General features: G+C 43.0%; 1 protein-coding gene across 1 annotated transcript in view; it reads left to right on the top strand.

The window, feature by feature from the left end:
* The window catches only part of LOC143293047 (sensorin-A-like), an 82053-nt gene that overhangs the window by 396 nt on the left and 64340 nt on the right, over window positions 1-17317 (top strand). The window contains exon 1 of the mRNA XM_076603877.1: window positions 1-202. This exon is cut by the window's left edge and continues 396 nt beyond it. The gene's annotated coding sequence lies outside the window, so the exon portion shown is untranslated. The remainder of the gene's footprint in view (window positions 203-17317) is intronic.

Below are 17317 nucleotides of genomic sequence, written 5' to 3'. Positions count from 1 at the left end.
CACAACTTGACAAGTCCGGGGCAAACACGATACTGACCTGGCGGTGGTCGATAGTGATGCCCAGCTGACCCCAGACAGAGGAAGCCAAGTTGGGTTTTGCTGCTTCCTTGATCCTCTCACGGCTGGAAGGCCTGATTGGTAGGTCCAGCTCTACCGAGTCTGCGTCCGTTTGAAGAAAAAAAAGGAAGAAAAAGATAAAAAGGTAAGTGGGCAGGTCTGTCTTCTTTCGCTCATCTGCTGTGTGTCTTTCTTTTCTTATTTCTCCTTCACCCTCTTCCTTTTCTTTCTTTTTTTTTTCTTTTCATTTGCAAACTTCTGGAAAAAAAAAAGTCTTCCGATGTGTAGGAATGGGGATGGGGGAAGGGTTGTGACAAGAGAAGATAATAGTGAATTGCAACAACCTTTTTTTTCATTGCCAAAAAAAACAACAAAAAATACCAAAACAAAAAAAAACCCAAACAAAAAACAAACAAACCAACAACAAAAAAACCCCAAGAACCTTTTTTTCAATTTTTTAAAAATGATATCACAGTTGTTGTAAAAGTTACATCGATGTCTTTTTGTTTTGAATTAAGAAATTTTGTCTACAATTACACATTTTTATCAACTTGATCGATATATAGACAGATATATATTATCTGAGTGTGTGCGCGTGAATGAGTTTGTCACTTGCTTCTTCTTCTTCATCTCTGTACTTTGAAGCAGTACAGAACTGCAGAACACGGGCACAGCAGAGTAGATTAGCAGTGTGACTGCCACGTAATAAGTTTGGTTGCTGTATTCTTTCCAACACACTCCTTATTTTCCCAATGCGAAAACTTACATAAAATCCCGTCGGAATAGACTATTCTGTTGTGCGTTCAATTTCATTTATGCATTGATTTTTTAGTCATGTATGTATTTGTCCATCTGCTGTTACAATTATTTACCGTTTCGTTCACTGGCTTATTTCAGATCATAATTCTTGTGTTGAGGCGCAGATGCCTGTGAAAAAAAAAATCGACTGGTATGTGTGTGTTTTGATGTCAAAGTACCTCCAACACGTTGTTAATCACTATCGATTCTTTATCATTCTCGTCATTCTCACACTGTTGAAAAAGGCTTTTTTTGTTTTGTTTTTTTAACGATTCTGTCAAGTCTTCTTTGATTGAAGGGTTGAGGTTTTGCACAAGGTTATATTTTCTTATTCAACTGTTAAATTAAGCAGCAGAGTGGGGAAAACCCTGGAAATCGTGGATCATCATTTACCATAATCATTAGATCACACACACAGAGAGAGAGAGAGAGAGAGAGAGAGAGAGAGAGAGAGAGAGAGAGAGAGAGAGAGAGAGAGGGAGAGAGAACTAAACTGAACCGAACTGAACTAAGTTTATTTCTTAAGGGTAATAGAGTAAGCACGAATATGCTTTTATTTCACCCAACCCTCGAAGGGGAAAATAAACGTATTAAACTCTTATATATATATATATATATATATATATATATATATATATATAAATTGTTTCATGCATTTTAGGACGTTCTTCGCTGGGGTGGAAGAATCAAAGCAGAGTTACCTTCCCTGTCTCAGTCTCAGGATTCGTACGAAGATATGGATTTCTTTGATTTGAATTCCATGTGAATACAGCGGTATTTGAAGAGTAACTCCACATTGTACTGCAGAACTATATTCTCCAGTTGTTTTAGCATTGCTAATGTACGATTTCGATATTGAAATTATAACTAGAAACAAAAAATACGTGTCTCGATAAGTCTAGCTGGGATACCTCCCATCCCAAAGGAGAGAGCAAAGAAAGTGGGTATGGGCGATGTATGGCTGTTTACAACATGTCTTAGAAGACTACTATGTGAAGACGACACTAAAAGAAGACTACGATGTGAAGACGACACCAAAAGAAGACTACAATGTGAAGACGACACTAAAAGAAGACTGCGATGTGAAGACGACACCAAAAGAAGACTACAATGTGAAGACGACACTAAAAGAAGACTGCGATGTGAAGACGTGAAGACGACACTAAAAGAAGACTGTGATATGAAGACGACCGCAAAAGAAGACTGCGATTTAAAGACGACACTAAAAGAAGACTACGATGTGAAGACGACACTAAAAGAAGACTACGATGTGAAGACGACACTAAAAGAAGACTGCGATGTGAAGACGACACTAAAAGAAGACTGCGATGTGAAGACGACACCAGAAGAAGACTACAATGTAAAGACGAAACTAAAAGAAGACTACGATGTGGAGACACAGCGAAAGAAGACTACGATGTGGAGACGACACTAAAAGAAGACTGCGATGTAAAGACGAAACTAAAAGAAGACTACGATGTGAAGACGACACCAAAAGAAGACTGCGATGTAAAGACGAAACTAAAAGAAGACTACGATGTGAAGACGACACCAAAAGAAGACTGCGATGTAAAGACGAAACTAAAAGAAGACTGCGATGTAAAGACGAAACTAAAAGAAGACTACAATGTGAAGACGACACTAAAAGAAGACTGCGATGTGGAGACACAGCGAAAGAAGACTACGATGTGGAGACGACACTAAAAGAAGACTGCGATGTAAAGACGAAACTAAAAGAAGACTACGATGTGAAGACGACACCAAAAGAAGACTGCGATGTAAAGACGAAACTAAAAGAAGACTACGATGTGAAGACGAAACTAAAAGAAGACTGCGATGTAAAGACGAAACTAAAAGAAGACTACGATGTGAAGACGACACTAAAAGAAGACTGCGATGTAAAGACGAAACTAAAAGAAGACTACAATGTGAAGACGACACTAAAAGAAGACTGCGATGTGGAGACACAGCGAAAGAAGACTACGATGTAAAGACGACACCAAAAGAAGACTACAATGTGAAGACGACACTAAAAGAAGACTGCGATGTGAAGACGTGAAGACGACACTAAAAGAAGACTGTGATATGAAGACGACCGCAAAAGAAGACTGCGATTTAAAGACGACACTAAAAGAAGACTACAATGTAAAGATGACACCAAAAGAAGACTACGATGTGGAGACACAGCGAAAGAAGACTACGATGTAAAGACGACACTAAAAGAAGACCACGATGTGAAGACGACACTAAAAGAAGACTGCGATGTAAAGACGACACTAAAAGAAGACCACGATGTGAAGACGACACTAAAAGAAGACTGCGATGTGAAGACGACACCAAAAGAAGACTGCGATGTGAAGACGACACTAAAAGAAGACTGCGATGTGAAGACGACACTAAAAGAAGACTGCGATGTGAAGACGACACTAAAAGAAGACTGCGATGTGAAGACGACACCAAAAGAAGACTGCGATGTGAAGACGACAGAAGGAGCAGACGGCGCCAAAAGTTAGCGCCAAAGAAGATGATGTCTGAGAAGACAAGACAGCGCCACAGGGGTCGGCACCATTGTAGCCAGGGACAGAAGACAGGCTCCGTCAAGGACTCGCCAAAGAACAGAAAAGTAGGTCTTTGTATGGCTCAGTGTGTGTCTCGTGTTCTGTGTTTTCTGTGATAGAAGTATTTCAGAATCTCAAACTTACATGTCAGAAATTGACGCGAGCTTTACAGCTGGGCCAACGGAATCAGAATCAGAATCAGAATAATTTTTATCTCACTAAGATTAATTAAAGTGTGGAGTGAGAAAAATGGAAGTAATGTGCCTTCCCCGAGGACGTAACACCATGCTGAAATAAATAAATGAATATATATATATATATATATATATACACACAATATATATATATATATATATATATATATATATATATACACACACTCCTACACACACACACACAATATATATATATATATATATATATATATATATATATATATATATTAATAATAATAATAATAATGGATACTTATATAGCACACTATCCAGAAAACAGCTCTAGGTGCTTTACAAAAACGCTTTTGTTAACATAAAACATTACATCTATGTTACACACACACCAGAATGTGACAACACACACACACACACACACACACACACACACACACACACACACACACACACACACACTGCATACATACATTTTAACATACACGTGTATCCAACAGCTACCCTAACACACACACACACACACACACACACACACACACACACACACACACACACACTATATATATATATATATATATATATATATATATATATATTTGCATACACTCAAGGCCAGACAAAGCGCGTTGGGTTACGCTGCTGGTCAGGCATCAGCTTTAGCTGATGTGGTGAAGCGTGTATGGATTTGTCCGCCGAACGCAGTGACGCCTCCTTGAGAAACGGAAACTGCTAGGACCACTGGGCAGTCGTGCCTTCCCCGAGGACGTCACACCATACCGGAATGAGGGTTCGAAGCTTGGAGACAAGAGGTCATGCACACTTAAATCTTTTAATTAACTCTCTCCATACGAACGGCGAAAGAGACGACGTTAACAGCGTTTCATCCCAATTACCATCATCAAAATGTTGCACGCGGAACGCTCTTATACTGATGAGGTGAATGTTGACAAAGAATAACACAGTTCTGACGACGGAAGCTAAAGGTTGGGTCATTCAGACACCCACTGGACATCCGAGGGGTCTGTGTAGAGAAGAGAGGACTGGCCGTACTGAGTGAGTTAAAAAGCAACCCCAAAAAATCCAAAGTCTGTGATGTTCTGAATGCTAAATTGCTTCAAGCTTCTGTCAAGGCAGAACGTCAGGGTTCTTTCGGTTGATAAATGTGGTAAACTTACGCCGGGAAATTTTTGCTTTTACATAATCTATGGAAAACTTTAAGCGTCATGTTTCCGAGTTTCCCCCCTTTTATTTGAAGCAAGGTCATTCGAATTCAGGTTATCTCAAGGCGGCGTTAAAGCGTGCGGACTGATCCATATAAGCTACACACCTGCTTTAAAAAAGGGGACATATCTATCTATCTCTATCTCTCTCTCTCTCTCTCTATATATATATATATATGCTACACATCATCTTAAAAAGGGCATATGTATACGCTACCGCCCATCTGTTTAACTCTCTCCATACGAACGGCGAAAGGGACGACGTTAACAGCGTTTCACCCCAATTACCATCATCAAAATGTTGCAAGCGGAAGGCTCTTACACTGAAGAGGTGAATGTTGACAAAGAATACCACAATTCTGACGACGGAAGCTAAAGGTTGGGTCATTGAGACACCCACTGGACATCCGAGGGGTCCGTGTAGAGGAGAAGAGAGGACTGGTCGTACTGAGTGAGTTAAAAAAGGAGGGGGGCAGATAATACATGCGAAACCACATCTGCTTCGAGAAGAAAGGAGGGTCAGATGCCTGAACTATGCATGGGGAATTTGAAAAAAAAAGAAAAAAAGAAGAAGAGGAAAACGTTCCCTCTGAGGTTTCAGTGTGTTTAAAATAAACAACGTTTGTGACAAGACGTGTAACAGAGCTACACAAACACATGCTAAATAACTGAAAAAAAGAGAAAAGAATCCGACAGATGTTGACGAATGGGGGATAATAAATCAGCCAGTTAAGAAGGAACACCCTCAGCATAATGGAAGAGCTGACCGTCAGCATGAACTTGGAAATGGGAGCCCGCGACAATTTCGTGCTGTGAATTTCTGATTTATTTATTCATTTATCTAATAATCTATTTATTTATGGATTCATTTAGTTATCATTTTATGCATTTTACCCATTACGATATTGTGCATTCGAAGTATTTGTGTTTTCGCTGAAAATGTAGAAAATCCCGAATGTTGTTAAACCACTCGACTTTGAACAGGGACAAAAATATCCAAATGTTAAAGTTCTCATAGCCTCTTACGGAGATCGGCGCAGTGAACTCCTATCCACTGTGTCAAGGGACTCGGCACAGGCAGGCGGGGCCCAGTACTCTCCTTCCACCGTTTTAACCTTCCCCAACCGAAGTTAGGTTCCAATCCACGCATGGGTTGACAGAGGAAGATGGGAGTGGTACAGTGTAAAGTGCCTTTCCCCAAGGACACAACACCATGCCGAAACGAGGTTTCGAACCCTTGTCTCTGAACAACTAGCGGATCAGCAGACGAGTCAATCTTTCTCAAGCGTAAGATAATGTATTATCATTGTAAACAAGCACGTAGACACACACACAATATCTTAATAATAATAATAATAATAATGAATACTTATATAGCACACTATCCAGAAATCTGCTCTAGGTGCTTTACAAAAACGCTTTTGTTAACATAAAACATTACATCTATGTTACACACACACACACACACACCAAAATGTGACTACACACACACACACACACACACACACACACACACACACACTGCATACATACATACATGTGTATCCAACAGCTTCCCTAACACATACGCACACACACTATATATATATATATATATGCATACACTCAAGGCCAGACAAAGCGCGATGGGTTACGCTGCTGGTCAGGCATCAGCTTTAGCTGAGATGTGGTGTAGCGTGTTAAGGATTTGTCCGCCGAACGCAGTGACGCCTCCTTGAGAAACGGAAACTGCTAGGACCACTCGACAGTCATGCAAGGCCCCCCACCCCGCCCCCACACCCCCCGTTCTGTATGTCCCGAGGGGAGGGAGGGAGGGAGGGAGGGAGGGTGTGATGGCTGTGCGGGGTGTGTTGGAAGGAAGAAAGGCCGTGTGATGGGCTCACGGGTGTTGGTGAAGGGTTGGCACAGAATCAGCCGTGGAGGTCCCGCGTCCAACTTCCTGCTGCCTTGAGCAGTTGATGAGTGTCTTTTTTTGTTGTTTGTCTTGTCTTGGAAGGTCATCTGCTGGCTGTTTTTGTGCATACGTGTGTGTGTGTGTGTGTGTGTGTGTGTGTGTGTGTGTGTGTGTGTGTGTGTGTGTGTGTGTTGTGTGTGTTGTGTTGTGTTGTGTTGTGTGTGTGTGTGTGTGTGTGTGTGTGTGTGTGTGTGTGTGTGTGTTGTGTGTGTGTTGTGTTGTGTTGGCCGCAAAGGGAAAGCAGGGATGGGGATTGTATTGTGTGGGTGTGGTTGGTGATGGGGTTGAGGTGGGGGGGGGGAATTTTGTTCGTGTGTGTGTGTGTGTGTGTGTGTGTGTGAGAGAGAGAGAGAGAGAGAGAGAGAGAGAGAGAGAGAGAGAGATAGTGTGTTAGTGCGTGTGTGATGGTGTGTGTGTTTGTGTGTGTCGCTCTCTCTCTCTCTCTCTCTCAGTGTGTGTGTGTGTGTCTGCCTCGTTCGCTCTCTTTCTTTTCCTCGCTTGTTGTTGTTGTTAATGTCTGCTGCTTCTCTGTCTTTGACTCTGCCTGTCCGTCCGTCTGTCCGTCCGTCCGTCTGTCTGTCTGTCTGTCTGTCTGTCTGTATGTCGCTCTCTGAAACGAAGTCTGGAGGTAAAAAGACAAGTTGGTTTATCTGCTAATCTAGAACTCTTATAAATATAGAAATCTCTGTCTCTGTCTCTGTCTGTCTCTGTGTCTGTCTGTCTCTGTCAGTATGTCTCTGTCTCTCTCTCTCTCTGTCTCTGTGTGTCTGTCTGTCTCTCTCTCTGTGTCTGTCTCTCTGTCTCTGTTTCTCTGTCTCTGTCTCTCTGTCTGTCTCTCTCCGTGTGTCTCTCTGTCTCTCTCTTTCTCTCTGTCTTTCTGTCTCTGTCTGTCTCTCTCTGTCTCTCTCTGTCTCTCTCTGTCTCTCCCTGTCTATCTGTCTCTCTCTCTCTGTCTCTCTCTCTCTCTCTGTCTCTCTCTCTGTCTCTCTCTGTATCTCTCTCTCGCCGTCTCTCTGTCTCTCTCCGTCTCCTTTATATTCCGTCTCCCCCCCCCTCTCTCCCCTTCTGTCTCTCCGCTTCCCCCTTCCTCACCACCCCATCTCTCCCATGCCTTTCTCTTCTTTTCTTTCAATGGACAATTTCTGTTTGTTCACTTTTGCTGTGGCACACAGTTATTGTGCATTTTATTTAATAATAATAATAATGGTATTTATATAGCGCTATATTCCTCTTCTTGCGAGGAAGTCCAAGCCCGAGACAAAGACAAGACATTACACAACAAAGTACAATGTCTGCTGCTCTCAGCTCGACAAAGAACACACAAACATCAAGGCAGAATACAGAATACTTTACTATCTCTGGTAAGAAATCCACGTGTGTTGTATGTTACATGGACAAAGTACGAGAATCTCAGTCATTCAATGACTGCATTAAAAAAAACCCCGTTAATGTTTGATAATGATACTGCTACTGCTACTGCTACTACTACTACTACTACTACTGCTAAATGTTAGGTGAACCTCACATACAATAATCACAGTCGTATAGACGCAGAAATCACAGTGAGAAGACAGGCATGATATATCACATTATAATGAAGCATGATGGACAAATGCTTAACACAGATCTGTTCAACAGTATTCTCGGTTAAGAGTATAGAATACACACATACACGAACACATACACACACGCACACGCACGCACGCACACATACACACTTTTAACACACGCACGCACACATACACGCTTGACATACGCACGCACGCGTGCACGTGCACACACACACACACACACACACACACACACACACAGAGAGAGAGAGAGAGAGAGAGAGAGAGAGAGCTGTTACTGACATACAATTCAAATCGTGTTACATGCAAGTAAACATGAAATATAGACGGAAAAACCTTCGAAGAAAAGAAAAGATTCTGGGTTTTTATCTCAGTACCTCTTATTGACCCCGCCATGGGTCCCGTGTGCAGCATGCACTTTGCTCACGTAATAGAACCTACGGCACCAAAAGATTTTCATGGCTTTTTTTTGTTTTTTTGTTTTTGTTCATAAAGAAAAGTCCTCTTTAATCCAGATTTGACCCCTTCATCTTCATTCTTTCCACATGTAGTATTCTTTATTTCTTTCTTATGCATGTTTGGTGCATATCTGTTATGCATATGTGGGTGTATGTGTGAATGTGTGTCTCCATGTTTTACATTTATTTGCTTATTTATCATCATTGTTGTCTTTTTTATTTATTTATTTATTTATTATTATTATTACTACTACTACTTTTTATATCATATATATTTATTTATTTATGTACGCTTATAGTTGACTTCATCAAGTTTTTGCGCCTTATATATATTATTAGTAGTGGTAATAGTTATCTTTTTTTTATGTATTTATCTATTATTTATTCACCCCTTATTTTTTTAAATATTTTTTCTCAAGGGCTGACTAAGCGCGTTGGGTTACGCTGCTGGTCAGGCATCTGCTTGGCAGATGTGGTGTAGCGTATATGGATTTGTCCGAACGCAGTGACGCCTCCTTGAGCTACTGAAACTGAAAACTGAAACTCCACATCCTCTTCCTCTTTTTCTTCCTTCTTCCTTCTCTCCTTCCTCCTCCTCCTCTTCTTCCCACCCTCTTCTCACGAAGAATCAGTTTAGCGGACTTCGACGCTTCTTTGAAATTGACAATAAAACTGTGCCACTTATTCCCAGGTAAATGTATTCCCATCAAACAATTCAATACGTTTACATATTATGCATCCTATTTATTTCAATAAGCAAGCAAATTATGCATTCTACTAACTTCAAAAAGTATGCAAATCATATGTATATTAGTGTTGTCCTCTGGGAAAATGATGTAGACAATTATCCATATGCATTACTTAATTAACTCTCTCCATACGAACGGCGAAAGAGACGACGTTAACAGCGTTTCACCCCAATTACCATCATCAAAATATTGCAAGTGGAAGGCTCTCATACTGAAGAGGTGAATGTTGACAAAGAATACCACAATTCTGACGACGGAAGCTAAAGGTTGGGTCATTCAGACACCCACTGGACATCCGAGGGGTCTGTGTAGAGGAGAAGAGATGACTGGCCGTACTGAGTGAGTTAATTAGTCATATGCATACACCCAGGGTCTAACTAAGCGCGTTGGGTTATGCTGCTGGTCAGGAATCTGCCTAGCAGATGTTGTGGAGCGTATATGGATTTGTTCGACCGCAGTCACGCCTCCTGAAGAAACAAACTGTGTGCATTAACTCACTCAGTACGGCCAGTCCTCTCTTCTCCTCACTCAGTACGGCCAGTCTTCTTCTCCTCTACACAGACCCCTCGGATGTCCAGTGGGTGTCTGAATGACCCAACCTTTAGCTTCCGTCGTCAGAATTGTGGTATTCTTTGTCAACATTCACCTCTTCAGTATAAGAGCCTTCCGCTTGCAATATTTTGATGATGGTAATTGGGGTGAAACGCTGTTAACGTCGTCTCTTACGCCGTTCGTATGGAAAGAGTTAACTTTCAGTAAGTAATCAAATTATGTATCCTATTAAATTCCACAATCAAATCATGTGCCACTAGCTTCAATAAATAAATGATATGTCCTGTTAGCCGCAGTTATGTAGATCATAATCATGTTCTGTTAACCTCAAATAAGTATGCAACTCACGTGTCCTATTAATTTCAATAAGTATCCAGATTATGTATCCTATCAACTGTGTGACTTCCCTTATCTTAGCGACCTTTGGGTTGATATCTGAATGGGAGGTCGTTCTCAGTCTTTGTCTTTATCTGTCTCTGTCTGTCTGTCTGTCTCTGTCTCTCCATTCCTATCTCTTTGTCATGTCTGTCTGCCTGTCTGACTCTCTCTCTTCCACCCTAGAGTTGATTGCCGAATGGAGGTAGCTGTCTTAGAACCTATCTGTGTGTGTGTGTGTGTGTGTGTGTGTGTGTGTGTGTGTGTGTGTGTGTGTGTGTGTGTGTGTGTGTGTGTGTGTGAGTGAGTGAGAGAGAGAGAGAGTGTGTGTGTGTGTGAGTGTGAGTGTGAGTGTGTGTGTGTGTGTGTGTGTGTGTGTGTGTGTGAGCGTGTGTGTGAGTGTGTGTGTGTGTGTGTGTGTGTGTGTGTGTGTGTGTGTGTGTGTGTGTGCGCGTCTCCCTCTCTCTCTCTCTCTCTTTCTCTCTGTAGTTCATTCTTTCTGCCCTGTCTGTCTGATTTTCGCTCTCTTACCAACACTTTGAGTTGATAGAAGGGAGGTCACTCTGTCTCTTCCCTCTCTCTCTTTCTCCCCCCCCCTCTCTCTCGCTGTCTCTCTCGGTCTGCCAACCTTACATTCATGCTGTACTGATTATAATGATTCCCCCCGCCCCCCTCGCCCCCCCTTGTTCCCCTTCAGGACTGGATGAAAGAGAGCATTATCTTGCTTTCTCTATTACCGTCAGAAAATAAAATGTATTCAATTCAATTCAGTTCCCTCTTTCCAATCTATGAGATGATAGCTGAAAGGAAGTCGTCGTCGTCTCTCTCTGTCTCTGTCTGTCTGTCTCCCTCTGTCCCCTCTATATATCTCTATGTTCTGTCTCTATCTCCCTTCTATATATGTGTTCTGTCTCTATCTCCCCTCTATATATCTCTATCTTCTGTCTCTGTCTCCCCTCTGTATATCTCTATGTTCTGTCTCTATCTCCCCTCTATATATCTATGTACTGTCTCTATCTCCCCTCTGTATATCTCTATGTTCTGTCTCTATCTCCCCTCTATATCTCTATGTTCTGTCTCTATCTCCCCTCTATATATCTATGTACTTTCTCTATCTCCCCTCTATATATCTATGTTCTGTCTCTATCTCCCCTCTATATCTCTATGTTCTGTCTCTATCTCCCCTCTATATCTCTATGTTCTGTCTTCATCTCCCCTCTATATCTCTCTATGTTCTGTCTCTATCTCCCCTCTATATCTCTATGTTCTGTCTCTATCTCCCCTCTATATCTCTATGTTCTGTCTCTATCTCCCCTCTATATCTCTATGTTCTGTCTCTCTCTATCTCCCTTCTATATCTGTGTTCTGTCTCTATCTCCCCTTTATATATCTCTATGTTCTGTCTCTATCTACCTACCTGCTGTATATCCATGTTCTGTCTGTATCTCCCCTCTGTATATCTCTATGTTCTGCCTGTATCTACATACCCGCTGTATATCTCTGTTCTGTCTCTACCTATCTATCTACCTGTCTGACTTGTTCTCTCTAACCTCCCTGAGGGTTGATGACAGCCCGAGGGAAGGATCGTAAAAGGGCTGGAACCCAGAGAAACGCTCAACGGAATCCACAAGACACGCTGTCTCCGGAGCCAGGCCAATAAAAACTGCCGCCACCCAGAAATTCCCGACATCAAACGGGTTTACGATCAACATTAACACAGAGGACAATATCAAATCTAAATTACACATTCATAACCAGCCTGTTTGATCACCAATCTCGGCAAGCACTGTTGTTTCTCTATCTTTTCATCTTTTTTTTCTTCTTCTGCTTCCTTTTTTTGTATTTTGTTGTTGTTTTTTGTTTTATCTGGTTAGCTATGAATCTTGTTTTGCAGATGAGATTTATCAGAGACGTTTTTAAAGGATCTATTAGCTTCATCTTTCTCGGTTGTCTCTCTTTTTTTTCTTCTTCTCCCTTTCAATCTTAGAAGGAGGAAAACTTGAGTTCCTTCTATTGTGATTGAATGTTCGCTAGAAGGGAGTTGTGTCGAGTGGTTACCGGGTTTGGATCCTAATGATGAAGGCCCAAGAGGTCAGTGGTTCAATCCCCAGCATCTGAATGAACATAAAGGCAATTTCTTGTTTTGATTTCGAACGTTTGCGCATTTGACTATTATGTGAGACGGGCGCAATAGCCGAGTGGTTAAAGCGTTGGACTGTCAATCTGAGGGTCCCGAGTTCGAATCACGGTGACGGCGCCTAGTGGGTAAAGGGTGGAGATTTTTACGATCTCCCAGGTCAACATATATGCAGACCTGCTAGTGCCTGAACCCCCTTCGTGTGTATATGCAAGAAGAAGATCAAATACGCACGTTAAAGATCCTGTAATCCATGTCAGCGTTCGGTGGGTTATGGAAACAAGAACATACCCAGCATGCACACCCCCGAAAACGGAGTATGGCTACCTACATGGCGGGGTAAAAACGGTCATACACGTAAAAGCCCACTCGTGCACATACGAGTGAACGCAGAAGAAGAAGAAGACTAATATGTGAGAAACATCAGCTGGGGTTGGTGAGAAAAGGGTGGGTGGGAAAATGCGAGTCGGAAGAAGAGTTGTCTTTCTTCTCAATCTGCGTTTTCTTACTTGAACTTGGTAGACATTTGAGGTCTTGATAGGCCTGTTCGTCATTCTGTAGGTAAACAAAAATTCACTTTTGGTGGCGTGCATGGACTACCTATTTGTAACATACTGGGTTGTATTAACAGGATAATATATCCGTGAATGCGAAAGTTCGGTCCGTTGATTTGACTGAAATTATCGTAACCGCCAAATAAGAGACATAACCATTGAATTACAGATCTCGATGCCTGGCTAACGCTTTGGGTATATCCTTAGGTCAGACATATGCTCCCCACCCCCACCCCCCTATTCATCATTTATTCTTTACCAGATGTCCTGTGGTGGATATGGGTCAGTCCGCACACTTTGAAGCTTCCTTGAAACTGAAGCTGACACTGACTTGAATGCTGTTTTTGCTCGTGCTGGTTGATGCCTGCAACTTTCTCAAGTGCCAAGAATGAATCGTCAGTTTCAAGGTGACGTCAGGGCGGGGCGGGCCGACTGATCCATATACGCTACACCACATCTGCTGTCAGCAAGGAAATGTTTAACAAACAGGCAGCAGATGCTTGGTCTACGCATGGACCCAATGCGCTTTTTAGGCCTTGAGGGTCGACTGTGGGTACGTGTAAAAATAAAACTGAAATTAGATCGACTGAATAAGCAAAATGAATAACTGGAATAAAATAACTTGCTTGCCTAGAATGATTGAAATTTAGAAAGAAAAAAAAAAGGTTAAAAGTCCCTTAATCTTTTACGGCCATCGGGACAGTGAATTCATACCCACTGTGTCTAGGGCCCGGCATTGGAAGGCGGGGCCCAGTCCTCTCCTTCCGCTGTTTTGACCTCTCCCAACCCAAGTCAGGTACCCGTTCACACCTGGGTGGAGCGCGGAAGCTGTCCTTTCCCAAGGACACAACCCCAAGGTCTCCAACCCTCATCACTGGTGAACACTGGATCGGACGTCCGTCGGCTAGTCGTTTCTCTCTCTCTCTCTCCCTCCCTCTCTCTCTCTCTCCCTCCCTCTCTCTCTCTCTCTCTCCCTCCCTCCCTCTCTCTCTCTCCCTCCCTCTCTCCCTCCCTCTCTCTCTCTCTCTCTCCCTCCCTCTCTCTCTCTCTCTCCCTCCCTCTCTCCCTCCCTCTCTCTCTCTCTCTCTCTCTCTCTCTCTCTCTCTCTCTCTCTCTCTCTCTCTCTCACGACATTCGAGAAAAATGTGTTGTATTTAAAACAAATTTAGCAAAGAATGAAGATATTTTTGGAGTGCTTAATCCAAATCAGGAAACTTCACAACAGTCACTTGCAAAATATATTGCCGAAGCGAATAACATGCGACGAAAAAAAAACACAACAATCATAAAATAGTATCAGGTGTTGTTCATTGTGAAAATTGAAATCTGTGTTGTCATTCTCATATGGAAAATATTTATGTTATACATTTATATATGTTTTTTGTTTTTATTTCTCACTACATGCCATTACTTTGAATGGATGGTCGAACTGCACTTTGTTGCACAGATTGATTGATTTCGTTTTGGCTTTGGTTTTCATCAATATTATTACTATTGATGCATGTTGTTATGAACCCCCATGTCATTAGGGCTGTAAAGCTATTGACATTAACTCTCTCCATACGAACGGCGAAAGAGACGACGTTAACAGCGTTTCACCCCAATTACCATCATCAAAATATTGCAAGCGGAAGGCTCTTATACTGAAGACGTGAATGCTGACAAAGAATACCACAACTCTGACGACGGAAGCTAAAGGTTGGGTCATTCAGACACCCACTGGACATCCGAGGGGTCTGTGTAGAGGAGAAGAGAGGACTGGCCGTACTGAGTGAGTTAAAGTGTTCAGTGTTCAGTGTTCTCTCTCTCTCTCTCTCTCTCTCTCTCTCTCTCTCTCTCTCACACACACACACACACACACACACATACCTTTTTAACGACAATATCATGAAGAATATTCACTTACGTCCAGACTGCAAACACACTTGTGCGCGTGGGTGTATGTGCACTTGTGTGAATGAAATCTCGACAATGTGAAAAATATTCTTGTAAAGAATGCAATGCTTTTTTGTGTGTGTGATTAAACCACTTGTCACTCATTATTTCATTCACCGCCTCCCACCTCTCTCTCTCTCTCTCTCTCTCTCTCTCTCTCTCTCTCTCTCCCCCCCCCCCCTCCCCGGCTTTTGTGCAGACTATCTCACCAGGCTATGGATCGTTAACTAAGCTTCTGGAAAGTTTGTTGTTGTGTTTGTTACCGAGTTTGTTGTTGTTGCTGTGCCTCTAATTGCATGCAATTTATGGGGCATCTCATCGTCTACTCTCTGTCTTTGTTTCTGTCTCTTTGTATGTCTCTGTCTCTGTCTCTCTATCTGTGCCCTCTTTTTCTATTACCCCCCTGCCTCTCTCTGCTCATCCCCCCTTTCTCTCTTTCTCGATATTTTTTTCTTTCACCCGATCTCTGTCTCTCTGTGTCTCCCTCTCTAATTTTCCCGATAACTCTCTCTCTCTCTCCGCCCCCCCGCTCTCTCTCTCCTACTCTCACTATCTCTCTCTCCACTCTCTTTCTCTATTAACTACTGTCTAAACAGATCGCGCGCTCGCTCGCTCGCTTGAGATGGGGTCCTTTAAAAAAAAACAAAAAAAACCACCATTTGAAATCTTGATGAACACATTCCCGCGCGCATGCTCGGATCGTACGCGCGCGTGCATGTTCTCGTGCCTGACCCGATTTGTACAGTTGTGTCGGAAGTACACAGAATGAGTGATCAACACTTGACCTTAACCTGTGAGAAGCACGTATACATTTTTTTTCTTTTCAAAACCTTTTTTTCATGTTGAACACTTCGCGATCTTTTTAAAAGCAGATTTTGTGTGGCGAATACGGATCAGTCCGTAAGCTTTAACGGCGCCAGTTTCAGTTTCTGAAGGAGGCGTCACTGCGTTTGGAAAAAAAGGATCCCCATATACGCTACACCACATCTGCAAGGCAGATGTCTGACCAGCAGCGTAACACAACGCGCTTGGTCACTGAGGCCCGGAGTTTGTGTACATATCAGAGTGCATTTGTTCTGCAGAATTTTGCCAGAACAACACTCTTGTTGCCATGGGTTCTTTTACAGTGCGCCAGGTGCGTGCCGCACACGGGACCTCGGTTTATCGTCTCAGACGCTCAGTTCGATTTTCCAGTCAAACTTGGGAGAAAGGGCAAGAGCGGGATTTGAACCCAGATCCTCACGGATTCTCTGTATTGGCAGCTGAGCGTCTTAACCATTCTGCCACCTTCCTTCCGGACACCGTATTGTTGAAACTGAAACTGAAACTGAAACCGTTGACCAAATTCAGCTTCCTATCTCTCACTTCTCTTCTTACGTCCTCACCCCATCTTCCAACCTTTTCACCCCATTTTCCAACCTTTTCACCCCATCTTCCAACCTCCTCACCCCATCTTCCAACATCATCACCCCATCTTCCAACCTCTTCACCCCATCTTCCAACATCATCACCCCATCTTCCAACCTTCTCACCCCATCTTCCAACCTCCTCACCCCATCTTCCAACCTCCTCACCCCATCTTCCAACCTCCTCACCCCATCTTCCAACCTCCTCACCCCATCTTCCAACCTCCTCACCCCATCTTCCAACCTCCTCACCCCCATCTTCCAACCTCCTCACCCCATCTTCCAACATCATCACCCCCTCTTCCAACATCATCACCCCCTCTTCCAACATCATCACCCCATCTTCCAACATCATCACCCCATCTTCCAACCTCTTCACCCCATCTTCCAACATCATCACCCCATCTTCCAACCTCCTCACCCCATCTTCCAACATCATCACCCCATCTTCCAACCTCCTCACCCCATCTTCCAACATCTTCACCCCATCTTCCAACCTCCTCACCCCATCTTCCAACCTCTTCACCCCATCTTCCAACATCATCACCCCATCTTCCAGCCTCCTCACCCCCATCTTCCAACATCATCACCCCATCTTCCAACATCATCACCCCATCTTCCAACCTCCTCACCCCATCTTCCAGCCTCATCACCCCATCTTCCAGCCTCATCACCCCATCTTCCAGCCTCCTCACCCCATCTTCCAACCTTTCACCCCCATCTTCCAACATCCTCACCCCATCTTCCAACATCTTCACCCCATCTTCCAACATCTTCACCCCATCTTCCAACCTCCTCACCCCATCTTCCAACATCTTCACCC

The sequence above is a fragment of the Babylonia areolata genome, chromosome 18 (assembly GCF_041734735.1).
Source record: "Babylonia areolata isolate BAREFJ2019XMU chromosome 18, ASM4173473v1, whole genome shotgun sequence".
Classification (NCBI taxonomy): domain Eukaryota; kingdom Metazoa; phylum Mollusca; class Gastropoda; order Neogastropoda; family Buccinidae; genus Babylonia; species Babylonia areolata.
Note: the sequence above shows the minus strand (reverse complement) of the source record. Positions and strands in the feature narration are given on the sequence as shown.